Source organism: Heterodontus francisci, chromosome 13 (genome assembly GCF_036365525.1).
Source record: "Heterodontus francisci isolate sHetFra1 chromosome 13, sHetFra1.hap1, whole genome shotgun sequence".
NCBI lineage: Eukaryota > Metazoa > Chordata > Chondrichthyes > Heterodontiformes > Heterodontidae > Heterodontus > Heterodontus francisci.
Window position 1 is genome coordinate 94624803 of NC_090383.1, and position 14707 is coordinate 94639509.

General features: G+C 44.3%; 1 protein-coding gene across 3 annotated transcripts in view; it reads right to left on the bottom strand.

The window, feature by feature from the left end:
* The window catches only part of camkmt (calmodulin-lysine N-methyltransferase), a 438953-nt gene that overhangs the window by 75745 nt on the left and 348501 nt on the right, over positions 1–14707 (bottom strand). The gene's annotated exons all lie outside the window — the stretch shown is intronic.

Genomic DNA, 14707 nt, shown 5'->3' on the forward strand with positions numbered 1-14707 from the left:
CAACCTTGCCCGCCTAAGAGCGAAGACCAAAGTACGGAAAGTCATCATCAGGGAACTCCTCTTTGCTGACGATGCTGCATTAACATCTCACACTGAAGAGTGTCTGCAGATACTCATGGACAGGATTGTGGCTGCCTGCAACGAATTTGGCCTAACCATCAGCCTCAAGAAAACGAACATCATGAGACAGGACGTCAGAAATGCTCCATCCATCAATATCGGCGACTACGCTCTGGAAGTGGTTCAAGAGTTCACCTACCTAGGCTCAACTATCACCAGTAACCAGTCTCTCGATACAGAAATCAACAAGCGCATGGGAAAGGCTTCCACTGCTATGTCCAGACTGGCCAAGAGAGTGTGGGAAAATGGCGCACGAACACAGAACACAAAAGTCCAAGTGCATCAAGACTGTGTCCTCAGTACCTTGCTCCACGGCAGCGAGGCCTGGACAATGTATGTCAGCCAAGAGCGACGTCTCAATTCATTCCGTCTTCGCTGCCTCCGGAGAATCCTTGGCATCAGGTGGCAGGACCATATCTCCAACACAGTAGTCCTCGAGGCGGCCAACATCCCCAGCTTATACACACTACTGAGTCAGCGGCGCTTGAGATGGCTTGGCCATGTGAGCCGCATGGAAGATGGCAGGATCCCCAAGGACACATTGTACAGCGAGCTCGCCACTGGTATCAGACCAACCGGCCATCCATGTCTCCGCTTTAAAGACGTCTGCAAATGCGACATGAAGTCCTGTAACATTGATCACAAGTCATGGGAGTCAGTTGCCAACGATCGCCAGAGCTGGCGGGCAGCCATAAAGGCGGGGCTGAAGTGTGGCAAGTCGAAGAGACTTAGCAGTTGGCAGGAAAAAAGACGGAAGCGCAAGGGGAGAGCCAACTGTGTGCAGCCCCGACAACCAATTTTTTCTACAGCACCTGTGGAAGAGTCTGTCACTCGAGTATTGGCCTTTATAGCCACTCCAGGCGCTGCTCCACAAACCACTGACCACCTCCAGGCGCTTACCCATTGTCTCCCGAGACAAGGAGGCCAAAGAAGAAGAAGAAGATTGCCTCAATCTTTTCCCCTTTATTCTTTCTACTTTCTGTCTCTATCTGCGTGTGTATTTAACGCGTATGCATGTCAGCGTGGGCGTGTCGCGTATTCGTGGTCGTTAACCGAATTAGAGTGTAAGATAAATAAACTTCCATCTTTCTTGTTTAAATCTAAGAAAAGCTGTCTGATTTGATTTCTTTGCCTTGCAATTGGGAAGCAGTGAAAAAGGATTCACTGAGGGGGAGCTAAAAACACGGTGTTTTAAAATTAAACCCTGTTACAGTCAAACCAGGCAAAGACTGAGAGGGAACCCCTAGACCTCTTTCTCACCTGGTTGTAACAGAAATTTGGGGGCTCGTCCGGGATTTGACCCACAGACAAATGAGGAAATTGGAAGTGGGATGCCAAATTGATCCCAATCAAAAACAGAAACGATTTCAATACAAGTTTTCTTGTGGTTGTGTGTGCTAGAATACTAACATGTCAGCGACTGAAGCTTGTAGCTCCCAAAGCCAGGGTCAAGTAACATGGGATAAATTAAAAGCACTGTCTATGGAGGAGTTGACGAAAATGGCTGAGCAGTGTGGGATCACTGTCCGTGCCAAGCTAGAAAGTCTGAACTCCTAAGACTAGTGGCTAACCATTTTTCCTTTGAATCTCAAGAAGCAAAAACAGGATTAGAAGTTGACCTTGACAGGGTATTGCTAGCAAAGATACAATTGGAACAGAGGAAACTTGAATTAGAAGACAGGCAAAGAGAAAGAGAAAGAGAGAGAGAGAGAGAGAGAGAGAGAGAGAGTGACAGGAGAAAGATGAGAGTGACAGGAGAAAGATGAGAGGCAGGAGAAGGAGAAAGAAAGAGAGAGGCAGGAGAAAGAGAAAGAAAGAGCCTTCCAGAAGGAACGTGAGGAGAGAGAAAGAGAGAGAAAGAAAGAGGCAGGAGTGAGAGAAAGCAAGACAGAAGAAAGAGAGAGAGAGAGGAGAGAGAGAGAAAGAAAGAACCTTTCAGAAGGGACGTGAAGAAAAAGAGAGAGGCAAGAGAGAGAAAGAAAGAGCCTTCCAGAAGGAACGCGAAGAGAGACAGCTGAGGCGGCTTGCGTTAACTAGGGGGTGACAGTGTAACTGCAGTGAAAGCATGGCCAATATGGAGGATTGTAATTCAGGGCTAGGTACAGAATTGTTAAAACTTTCCCAACTGATCCCAAAGTTCAATGAGGGAGAGGTGGAAGGCTTTTTTGAGTCTTTTGAAAAACTGGCAAAGCAGTTAAAATGGCCAGCTGAGGCTTAGAAACTCCTGTTACAAAGCAAGCTAACTGGAAAAGCCCATGAGGTTTATTTCATGTTGCCAGATGAGAGTTCATCAGATTAGGAACAACATAAAATGCTATCCTTGTGTCATATGAGTTACTACTGGATGCCTAGCGTGAAAAGTTTAGAACTTTCAAGAAGCAAGCTGATCAAATTTACCTGGAGTTTGAGAGAAATAGCAGCTGACTTTTGACCAATCGTTGAGGGCTCTTAAAGTACAGCTCAGCTATGAAAATCTTAGAGAGATAATTTTGCTAGAAGAATTTAAAAGCTCTCTCCCACTCTCCATGAAGACACATGTAAAGGAGCAGAAGGTTCTTAGAGCCCGGCAAGTCGCAGTTCTGGCTGATGAGTTTGCTCTAGACTTACTTACCTGGAGACAGGAACGGCAGCAGGCAGACCTGGGAGGAATTGCATCTTGAGTGGGACTGGAAAAGGAGAGAGCAGGGCTCGAGGCCCTTACTTACCTGGAGTGGCAGCAGGCTCTGTCTGTGTCTCCGCGCGCTTATATTCAAAAGAGGAAAAAAAAACTTAGTGACATCACGGGAAATCTGTAAACTGATTGGTTGTGTAAGTAACAGCTGTTAGTGCCTTTAAACAGATTAAAATATAAGGGGAAAGTTCTTTTTTTAAAGAAAAACCTCAAAACCTACCGTGTAAATGTTAAGGTTAGTACTAGTAAAGTGTGTTCTTTTAAATTATTGTAATCTATTAAGGACTTTAGATTGTAGTGGGTAGTGTTTGAAGTAGAACAAGGCCCCTAGCATAATTAGTATTTTTTAATTAAAGGGAGTAACTAAGTAATCTAAAGGTAGGTCATGGCAGGGGAGCTCGCACCTGTGATATGTTCCTCCTGCGCTATGTGGGAAATCAGGGACGCTTCCAGTGTCCCTGACGACCATGTGTGCAGTCAGTGTATCCATCTGCAGCTACTGGCTACCTGCATTACGGAGCTGGAGCTGTGGGTGGATTCACTGTGGAGCATCCGTGATGCTGAGATCGTCGTGGATAGCATTTTTAGCGAGGTGCTCACACCACAGGCAAATGCAGCAAAGGCAGAAAGGGAATGGGTGACCACCAGGCAGAGCAGAGGAAGGCAGGTAGTGCAGGAGTCCCCTGTGGCCATCCCCCTCTCTAACAGATGTACCGCTTTGGATATTGTTGGGGGAGATGGCTCAGGGGAAAGCAGCAACAGCCAAGTTCATGGCACCATGGTTGGCTCTGCAGCACAGGAGGGCTATAGTTATTGGGGATTCAATTGTAAGGGGAACAGACAGGCGTTTCTGCAGCCGCAAAACAGACTCCAGGATGGTATGTGGCCTCCCTAGTGCTCGGGTCAAGGATGTCTCTGAGCGGCTGTAGGGCATTCTGAGGGGGGAGGGCAAGCAGCCAGTTGTCGTGGTACCAACGACATAGGTAAAAAAAGGGATGAGGTCCTACAAGCTGAATATAGGGAGTTAGGATGAAAATTAAAAAGTAGGACCTCAAAGTTAGTAATCTCAGGATTACTACCAGTGCCACGTGTTAGCGAGAGCAGAAATAGCAGGATATATCAAATGAATACATGGCTGGAGAAATGGTGTAGGGGGGAGGGATTCAGATTCCTGGGACATTGGGACCAGTTCTGGGGAACGTGGGACCAGTACAAGCTAGTCAGGTTGCATCCAGGCAGGACCGTGACCAATTTCCTCAGGGGGCGGGCGGGGGGGGGGGGGGGGGGGTGATGGGGTGGTGCGGGGGGAGGTGGTGTTTGCTAGTGCTGTCGGGGAGGGTTTAAACTAGAATGGCAGGGGGATGGGAATCTGAGCAGGGAGTCAGAGGAGAGGGAAACAAGGATAGAAATGAAAGACAGAAAGGTAAGAAGCAAAGGTGGAAGAGAGCAAACAAGGGCGAGAAACAAATGGGGCCGTAGTGCAAAATAAAGCTAAGATGACTAACAATGTTAAAAAGACAAGTCTAAAGGCATTGTGTCTCAATGCGCGGAGCATTCGCAATAATGTAGATGAATTAACAGCGCAAATAGATATAAATGATTATGATATAGTAGTGATTACGGAGACATGGCTGCAAGTTGACCAAGGATGGGAACTGAACATCCTGGGGTATTCAATATTTAGGAAGGACAAGTAAAAAGGGAAAGGAGGTGGGGTAGCGTTGTTAGTAAAGGAGGAAATCAATGCAACAGTGAGGAAGGATATTGGCTCGGAAAATCATGATGTGGAATCCGTTTGGGTGGAGCTAAGAAACACCAAGGGGCAGAAAACATTGGTGGGGGTTGTCTATAGGCCCCCAAACAGTAGTGGAGATGTAAGGGATGGTATTAAACAGGAGCATGCAATAAGGGTACAACTGTAATCATGGGTGACTTTAATCTACATATAGATTGGTCAAACCAAATTAGCAATAATACTGTGGAGAAGGATTTCCTGGAGTGTGTATGTGATGGTTTTTTAGACCAATACGTTGAGGAACCAACTAGAGAACAGGCTAACCTAGACTGGGTATTGTGCAATGAGAAAGGATTAATTAACAATCTTGTTGTGCAGGGTCCCTTGGGGAGGAGTGGCCATAATATGATAGAATTCTTCATTAAGATGGAGAGTGAAGTAGTTGAATCCGAAACTAGGGTCCTGAAGCTAAATAAGGGAAACTACGAAGGTATGAGGTGCAAGTTGGCTATGATAGATTGGGGAATTTTACTAAAACGGCTAACAGTGGATAGGCAATGGATAATATTTAAAGAACGTGTGCGTGAATTACAACAATTATTCATTCCTGTCAGGAGCAAAAATAAAACCAGAAAGGTGGCTCAACTGTGGCTTACAAAATAAATTAGGGATAGTATTAGATCCAAAGAGGAAGCATATAAAATTGCCAGAAAAAGTAGCAAGTCTGATGATTGGGAGCAGTTTAGAATTCAGCAAAGGGGGACAAAGAGGTTGATTAAGCAGGGGAAAATAAAGTATGAGAGTAAACTTGCAGGGAACATAAAAACTGACTGTAAAAGCTTCTATAAATATGTGAAGAGAAAAAGATTAGTGAAGACAAAGGTAGGTCCCTTACAGTCAGGAATGGGGGAAATTATAATGGGGAACAAAGAAATGGCAGAACAATTAAACACATACTTTGATTCTGTCTTCACAAAGGAGGACACAAATAATCTCCCAGAAATGTTAGGGAAACAAAGGTCGAATGAGAGGGAGGAACTGAAGGAAATCAGTATTAGTAAAAAAAAAATAGTGCTCGGAAAATTGATGGGGTTAAAGGTTGACAAATCCCCACGGCCTGATAATCTACATCCGAGAGTACTAAAGGAAGTTCCGAAGAAGGGTCACTGACCCGAAACGTTAACTCTGCTTCTTCTCTCCACAGATGGTACCAGACCTGCTGAGTATTTCCAGCATTTCTTGTTTTTATTACAAAAGGAAGTGGCCCTGGAAATAGTGGATGCATTGGTGGTCATCCTCCAAAATTCTATAGATTGTGGAGCAGTTCCTACAGATTGGAGGGTGGCAAATGTATGCCAAGGAGGGAGAGAAAAAACAGGGAAGTACAGATCAGTTAGCCTTACATCAGTAGTGGAGAAAATGCTACCGTCAATAATAAAGGATGTGATAGCAGAACACCTGGAAAGCATAAACGGGATTGGGCAAAGTCAGCATGGGTTTACGAAAGGGAAATCATGCTAAACAAATCTACTGGAGTTTTTTGAGGATGTATTTGGATTTTCAGAAAGCTTTTGATAAGGTCCCACATAAGAGGTTAGTGTGCAAAATTAAAGCACATAGGATTGGGGGTAATATACTGGCATGGATTGAGAATTGGTTAACAGACAGGAAACAGAGAGTAGGAATAAACTTTTTCTGGGTGGCAGGCAGTGACTAGTGGGGTACCATAAGGATCAGTGCTTGGGCCCCAGTTATTCACAATATATATTATTGACGTGGAACTTTCCACGTTTGCAGATGACACAAAGCTGGGGGGGAATGTGAGCTGTGAGGAGGATGCAAAGAGGAGGCTCCAATGTGATTTGGACAAGTTGTGTGAGTGGGCAAATGCATGGCAGATGCAGTTTAATGTGGATAAATGTGAGGTTATCCACTTTGGTTGCAAAAACAGAAAGGCAGATTATTATCTGAATGGTGATAGATTGGGAAAGGGGGAGGTGCAACGAGACATGGGTGTTCTTGTACACCAGCCGCTGAAAGCAAGCATTCAGGTGCAGCAAGCAATTAGGAAGCTGAATGGTATGTTGGCCTTCATTGCAAGACGATTTGAGTACTGGAGCAAGGACGTCTTACTGCAGTTACACAGGGCCTTGGTGAGACCACATCTGGAGTGTTGTGTGCAGTTTTGGTCTCCTTATCTTAGGAAGGATGTTCTTGCCTTGGAGGGAGTGCAAAAAAGATTTACTAGGCTGATTCCTGGGATGGCAGGATTGGTGTATGAGGAGAGATTGTTTGACTCGGCCTATATTCACTAGAGTTCAGAAGAATGAGAGGGGATCTCATAGAAACCTATAAAATTCTAACAGAACTAGATAGACTAGATTCAGGGAGGATGTTCCTGATGGCTGGGGAGTCCAAAACCAGGGGTACCAGTCTCAGGATACTGGGTATGCCATTTAGAACCAAGAGGGTGGTGAAGCTGTGGAATACTCTACTGTAGATGGCAGTGGAGGCCAAGTCATTAAATATATTCAAGAAGGAGAAAGATATATTTCTTAATGCCAAAGGGATGAAGGGATATGGGGAGAAAGTGGGAACAAGGTACTGAATTAGACGATCAGCCATGATCTTTTTTGAATGGCGGAGCAGGCCCGAAGGGCCAAATGGCCTACTCCTGCTCCTATTATCTATGTGCCTATGTTTCTCTCACTTATAAGCCAGTTCCCCAGGAGAAAACCCCCACAAATCTGAAAAGGAGAAAGGGTGGGAAGGTGATAGAAGCCCAAGCAGTCCTGGAGGGAAAGAACAGCAGGAGACACAGGGGGCCTCCTCCAGCCAAAAAGGCGATGTAAGTAGCAGAGAGACCTAGAGACCTGTGTGTTCCATTGTAATAAAGCAGAGCATTTAAGAGCTGACTGCTGGAATCTAAAGGGAAAACTGGTAGGGTTAATCAGGGCACACCCACTCAATGAAGGAGAACGGAATCATGGAAAGCACAGCAGAACAAGCTATGGCTTTAACTGCAGTAATAGTAAGACCCGGGAAGCTTAATGCTGAAGGTGCAGCAAAATTTAATAGGATTCCTGAAGGTTATCAGGGTTTTGTGTCTGAAGAGAGAGTAACCCCATACCCCTGGAGTGGGGCAAGCAAGCCCATAGTAATTCTCAGGGACACAGGGGCCACTAGATCCCTTTTACTGGGAAAAGGCCTGGCCTTTCCCCCAGAGAGTGCAGTAAACACCAGAATGGTGGTGAATGGTATTGGAGGGCAGGGTATGCCTGTACCTTTACACTGGGTCCACTTGGAGTGCGACCTAGTTTTGGGACCGGTGCCCATAGGGATTATCCCTAGATTGCCTGTGGACGGGTTGACCTGCTCCTAGGTAATGATCTGGCCGGGGCGAAGGTGGTAGCTTCCCAGTAGTGAAAGAGAGACCGCAGGTCAGAGAGACAGGGCAGTGGCAGGAGACGGTCTCCTGCAGTTTCCCTGAACGCGTAGTGAATCAGGCCAGTAGCAGAGGGAGTCCCTGATTGCTACTATTTAAAGAATGAGGTGCTGATGAGGAAATGGAGTTCTCCTCACAGACTTGAGTGCAAGGAGTGGACAGTGGTTCAGCAGTTAGTGGTGCCGCAGGGATACCGGAGATAAATATCAAGAATGGCCCACGAGACTACAGTGGCTGTAATGTTGATATACGAGAAACCAAAGCCTGCATAAGACAGCAGTTTGACTGGCTAAAACTCCACAAAGATGTGGTGGAGTACTGCAGGAGTTGCCACAGGTGCCAGGTTGAGGGGAAACCCCAATTTCCAGTGAAAACTGCAGCCTTAAGCTGTGTATCGGTGTTTGGAGGAACCTCCAGCAGGGGGCTGGTGAACTGTAAGGGACCCCTGCTGAGAACAAAAGGGGACAGACAGGCACAAGGCTGGCAAAAGATTAGAAAGGGGAAAAAAGGACCAATAAGGCAGGTAAAGGAAGTCCAATAGGAATCCCGGATGAAACCCCCTACTGTTCGGTCAGCCAATCCCAAAATATTTGAAAAGTTATTCCCCACATCTTCATATGTAAATGCAGACACTAGAAGCACTTCACCAGAGTTGCTGACAGCATTTACAGGAACCGGCAGAGACAAAGAAAGTCCTCAAGAGAGCAGAGAGACCATGAGGGTGATGCCTCTGCTAGGCGAAGTACCGCAGGGGAGTGCTGTAGAATCTGGACAAATACCTCCAAGCAGGAGTGTCCCTGAGGACAAAGGGAAGATTAGCAAAGAATATTCTCCCAGACAGGAGAAAAGGAAACCAATCATCCCCTAAGGTGAAAAGTGAAAAGCCCTTGCATGATTGGAAGACTGTATTGACAGAGTGGGCAGTTCCACGTTTCTTATAAAAAATAGATTTGTTAAAGAGATACAGGTAGGTTCCTTTAACACCCCGAGCTAAAGAAATATCAGCCTTTGTCACACCAGACGGTCTTTTCCAATGCTGAGTGATGCCATTCAGGCTAAAAAATGCCCCAGCCACTTTTCAGAGACTAATGAACCACGTGTAGCCAGTGTTCCTAACTGTGTGGTTTACTTTGATGATGTGCTGTTATACAGTGACACTTGGAAGGACCACTTGGAACAACCAGAAGCTCTATTTAGAAAATTTCAGTCGGCTGATTTAGTGATAAACGTTTCCAAAAGTGAATTTGCAAAAGTGAGAGTAACCTACCTCAGGCATATAGTAGGGCAAGGGCAAGTGTTGCCAAGAACAGAAAAAGTACAAGCATTGGTGGAGTTCACTACTGCTAAGACTAAGTGAGAAGTCATGAGGTTTTTGGGGATGTGTGGTTTCTACCCGACGTTTGTACCAAATGTTAGTAATATAGCTACTCCACTGACGGATTTGCTACAAAAAAAGAAAGCCAAGGTAGTGCGGTCAGGGGAGTGCCAAGCATATTTTGAAAGGCTGAAAGCTATTTTGATTAATGAACCAGTGTTGGCTGCTCCAAATTTCACTAAGCACTTCAAGATAGCAATTGATGCTCATGACCTTGTGATCGGTGCAGTCCTGTTACTAGATGATGAATCGGGCATAGAAAGGCCAGTGGGATACTTTTCCAAAAAGCTAAATTAACACCAAAAGAGATACTCAACAGTGGAAAAAGAAACCTGGGCTTATTACTAGTTTATTACTACATTTTGAAGTCCATGTCCGCACGACTGCAGAGACACACTGGGAAATACTGATCATCACCCCCTAGCCTTTGTGGAAAAATTCAAATACCAGAATGCCAGACTATTTCGGTGGAGTTTACTATTGCAACTTATCACTTAAAGATCATCCACATGGCAGGGCAACATAATGTAATTGCGGATGCTTTGTCCAGGATTTAACTTATCTTTGAGTTATCTGAAGGCAAAGATGGTAAAAGCAGAACTGTATTAGCTACAAGTAAAGAGTGAATGAGTATGAGTCTGTAAATGTGTTTTAATATCTTTTGTCATCTTCTGTTTTTCCATAATGAAATGCATTGAAAGATGGGTTTCATTCCTCCAAGGATGGAGATGTTATGAAAGTGCTTCCATTTTTGTTAAATATTTTTTGAGGACTCACATTTAAGTTGTGGAAGGCTGAATATTTCAGAGATGCTGGACTTTGATTTTTGTTGAAAGTTCTCTGCGTTCATTACAAAAACCTGGCTTGTGTATCTTATTCTGGGATAAAGAGTAGAGTATATGATTGACCGTAGCGGTAGCTGGGTAAATATTTAAAATATATGTTGTGACCTGTGGAGAAGTGGAACTAGAAAAGACAGTGCACTCCTCTTGCCTTGGTCGTAACAGTATATTTATACAAACTTTTGCAGGCAACCTTGATACCTTTGCAAGTTTTATTCATATTCATTTTTACTTGAATGAACTGGGATAGTCTTAGTGCAGAAGGCTTAAAAGGGGCAGAATTCTTAAAATGCATACAGGAGAGCTTTTTGAGCCAGTATGTAGAAAGTCCTACAAGGGAAGGGGCAGTACTGGACCAAATCCTAGGGAATGAAGCTGGTCAAGTGGGAGAAGATACAGTGGGGGTGCATTTCGGGGATAGTGACCATAACTCTGTAAGATTTAAGGTAGCTATGGAAAAGGACAAAGTTGGACCAGAAATAAAGGTACTGAATTGGGGGAAGGCCAATCTCAATATGATAAAACAGGATCTGGTCAAAGTGGACTGGGAGCAGCTACTTTAGGAAAGTCTACAACATATCAGTGGGACTCATTCAAAGAGGAAATAGTGAGAGTCCAGAGCCAACATGTACCCGTTAAGGTGAAGAGTAGGACTAACAGGCCCAGGGAACCCTGGATGTCAGGGGATAAAGAGCATTGGATCAGGGAAAAAAAGGAGACTTACAGCAGATCCCAAGCGCTGAAAACAGCGGAGGCACTAGAGGAGTATAGAAAGTGTAGGGTGGCACTTATAAAAGTAATTAGGAGAGTGAAGAGGGGGCATGAAAAAACACTGGCGGGCAAGATAAAGGAAAATCCCAAGGCGTTTTATAAGTATAATAAGGGTAAGAGGATAACCAGGGAAAGAGTAGGGTGCATTAGGGACCAACGTGGCAATCTTTGTGTGGAGCCGGAGGACATAGGTGAGGTTTTAAACGATTACGTTTCATCTGTGTTCACTATGGAGAAGAACGATGTAGGTGTAGAGATCAGGGAGGGGGATTGTGATATACTTGAACATATTAGCATTGAAAGGGAGGAAGTATTAGCTGTTTTAGTGGGCTTAAAAGTGGATAAGTCCTCAGGCCCAGATGAGATATATCACAGGTTGTTATGTGAGGCAAGGGAGGAGATAGCAGGGGCTTTGACACAAATTTTCAAATCCTCTCTGGCCACAGGAAAGGTACCAGAGGACTGGAAAACAGCGAATGTGGTACCATTATTCAAGAAGGGCAGTAGGGATAAACCAGGTAATTACAGGCCGGTGAGTCTAACATCAGTGGTTGGGAAAATATTGGAAAAATTCTGAGGGACAGGATTAATCAGGGATAGTCAGCATGGCTTTGTCAGGGGGAGATTGTGTCTAACTAACTTGATTGAATTTTTCGAGGAGGTGACTAGATGTGTAGATGAGGGTAAAGCAGTAGATGTAGTATACATGGATTTCAGTAAGACTTTTGATAAGGTCCCGCATGGAAGATTGGTTAAGAAGGTAACAGCCCACGGGATCCAGGGCAATTTGGCAAATTGGATCCAAAATTGGCTTAGTGGCAGGAGGCAGAGGGTAATGGTCGAGGGCTGTTTTTGCGATTGGAAGCCTGTGACCAGTGGTGTACCACAGGGATCGGTGCTGGGACCCTTGCTGTTTGTAGTGCACATTAATGATTTAGACGTGAATATAGGAGGTATGATCAGTAAGTTCGCAGATGACACAAAAATTGGTGGTGTAAATAGTGAGGAGGAAATCCTTAGATTACAGGGAGATATAGATGGGCTGGTAAGATGGGCGGAGCAGTGGCAAATGGAATTTAATCCTGAAAAGTGTGAGGTAATGCATTTTGGGAGGACTAACAAGGCAAGGGAATACACAATGGATGGTAGGCCCCTAGAAAGTACAGAAAGTCAGAGGGACCTTGGTGTACTTGTCCATAGATCACTGAAGGCAGCAGCACAGGTAGATAAGGTGGTTAGGAAGGCATATGGGATACTTGCCTTTATTAGACGAGGCACAGAATGTAAGAGCAGGGAGGTTATGATGGAGCTATATAAAACGCTAGTTAGGCCACAGCTGGAGTACTGTGTGCAGTTCTGGGCACCACGCTATAGGAAGGATGTGATTGCACCGGAGAGGGTGCAGAGGAGATTCACCAGGATGTTGCCTGGGCTGGAGCATTTCAGCTATGAAGAGAGACTGAAAAGGCTAGGGTTGTTTTCCTTGGAGCAGAGAAGGCGAGGGGGGACATGATTGAGGTGTACAAGATTATGAGAGGCATTAATAGGTTAGATAGGAGGAAACTTTTTCCCTTAGTGGAGGGGTCAATAACCAGGGGGCATAGATTTAGGGTAAGGGGCAGGAGGTTTAGGGGAGATTTGAGGGAACATCTTTTCACTCAGAGGGTGGTTGGAATCTGGAACGCACTGCCTGAAGAAGTAGTGGAGGCAAGAACCCTCACAGCATTTATGAAGTATTTAGATGAGTACTTGAAACGCATACAGGGCTACGGGCCAAGAGCAGGAATATGGGATGAGAATAGTTGTGTGCTGTATGGCCAGCAGAGACATGATAGGCCGAAGGGCCTGTTTCTGCGCTGTATAACTCTGTGACTCTACTTTATTGACATCCCTTTGTTCCTTTTTATACCACGCCCAAATTGCTGGATTTCCACTTTTCTTTGCATAAACCTCTTCTTTTAACTTTATGCTGCATCTTACCTCATTTATTGACCATGGTTGCCGAAATACACAGGTGAAGCTTTTGTTATTTAGGGGTGATGCTCTCGCTTTGTATGATAGCAATTATTTCTTCAAATACCTCCCACTGCTTGTGTGAACCTGACAAAGCAGTATTATAATACACTCCTTGATCTTTACAGGGATGTGCAGTACTGCTACAAGATGCATTTCATATACTAAAAAATGATCATGGTGAATGCATGAAATTCATATCTTCCCTCAGCTGGTATTCATGCCTACCATAATAATGTCAAGAGCCAGAAGTTGCATGGGGTAGCCTTAGTCTCCTAGCAGCTAACCTTCCAGTCTGCCACCTCATACAAATAGCCTAGGCCCAGAAAATTATCTTAAAATGAATGCTGCTGACTAGGAAGCTGGCATTGCCCAGCATGATCCTCTGCTGTTGGTCAGTAATTATCTGTGCATTGAAGGAATGGAGCTCCTTTCAGCTCATGAATGCAATGCCGATACATTCCTTGCAACAAATATGACTTGCCACTATATGGTGTGCTTTGATGCTGGCATGCAGCTCAATGAGTGAATGGTAGATTGCCTCAGTGTGAGAGAGGTCGGACGGAGATGGTGGGGGAAGAAAAAATAAGCAATAATGATGGCCACTAGCCTGCAGGACTATGATCCGACCAACATGACCTTCTCCAATTCACTCCAATGATTCTGAATCCACTGTTTCAGGGGTCAAAGTACCATGTACAATTTGAATTCCATGGCGTATCACCTTATTTAAGTTCCCTGAGAGGTAGTTAAATACAGCTAACACTTTCAAGACACAATGGTGAAGTTCCTATAGAATGATTCAGTTATCATTAATGGACAGGAGTGATCAATGTAGAAACGTCAAAAGAATATCACCTTCACAGTCACACAGCAAACACATAGCTGCAGTATTTGGATAAGAGTCAATACACCTAATGAAGAAGTTTGCCAATCCTAATGTGGCAGGAGAGGGAAGAAAACACAATACCCTTTTCTCTGTGAATGGCACTGAATTGTTAGAGTAGCAAGAATCTGCGCAGCAGAGCTGTTTTGGTTGTTGGATGTGGTAGGGAAATTGGCCTTTAGATTACTTCCTGGTCATAAATACTGTAAAGAAATAGTATATTGCAGTCACAGACATTCAGCTTCTCCCATCTGAACTAGAAATGCCTTTCTGGCAAAGAAGCAAATATTTCATTATAAGTTCAGCCTTTGCTTTCTGCCAATCCAAAAGCACTTGCTTTTTGCTCATTTGATTTCCTCTTATTTTAATTCACCTTTCCACCAAGCAGTGAAAAAAGTATACTTTGAAAAAAATATACTCATTATAATTTAAAGTTAGAAAACTTTATCTTGACCTGTCAACAGAATTAAATAAACCGTGTTTTGCACTGTTTCTCAGTATCCAAAGCTTAGCTCACCCTAAATACTTTTCACTTACATCTAGAAATCTGAAGCATTCTTATTCATTTGGTTGAGTCCTTGACATTTAAAGATATATTTCTGAGTTTGGCTATATTGGAGGGCAAGCTGCATGCAAGATGACTGTGTTGTACCTATGTGAGCTACATATTTGCCAACCACATTTTGGGTCTCAAATTGCCCAAAGGCTCCCTTGTATTTCCACATCGTTGAGTGATGACCCCACTCCAATCTCTTGCAGTGCTTCCGTGCATCCATCATTACCTCACTATTATTAAATGGATAATCATTTTAGAATAGAAACTTGTATTGATAGCAGCTTTAATGTAGA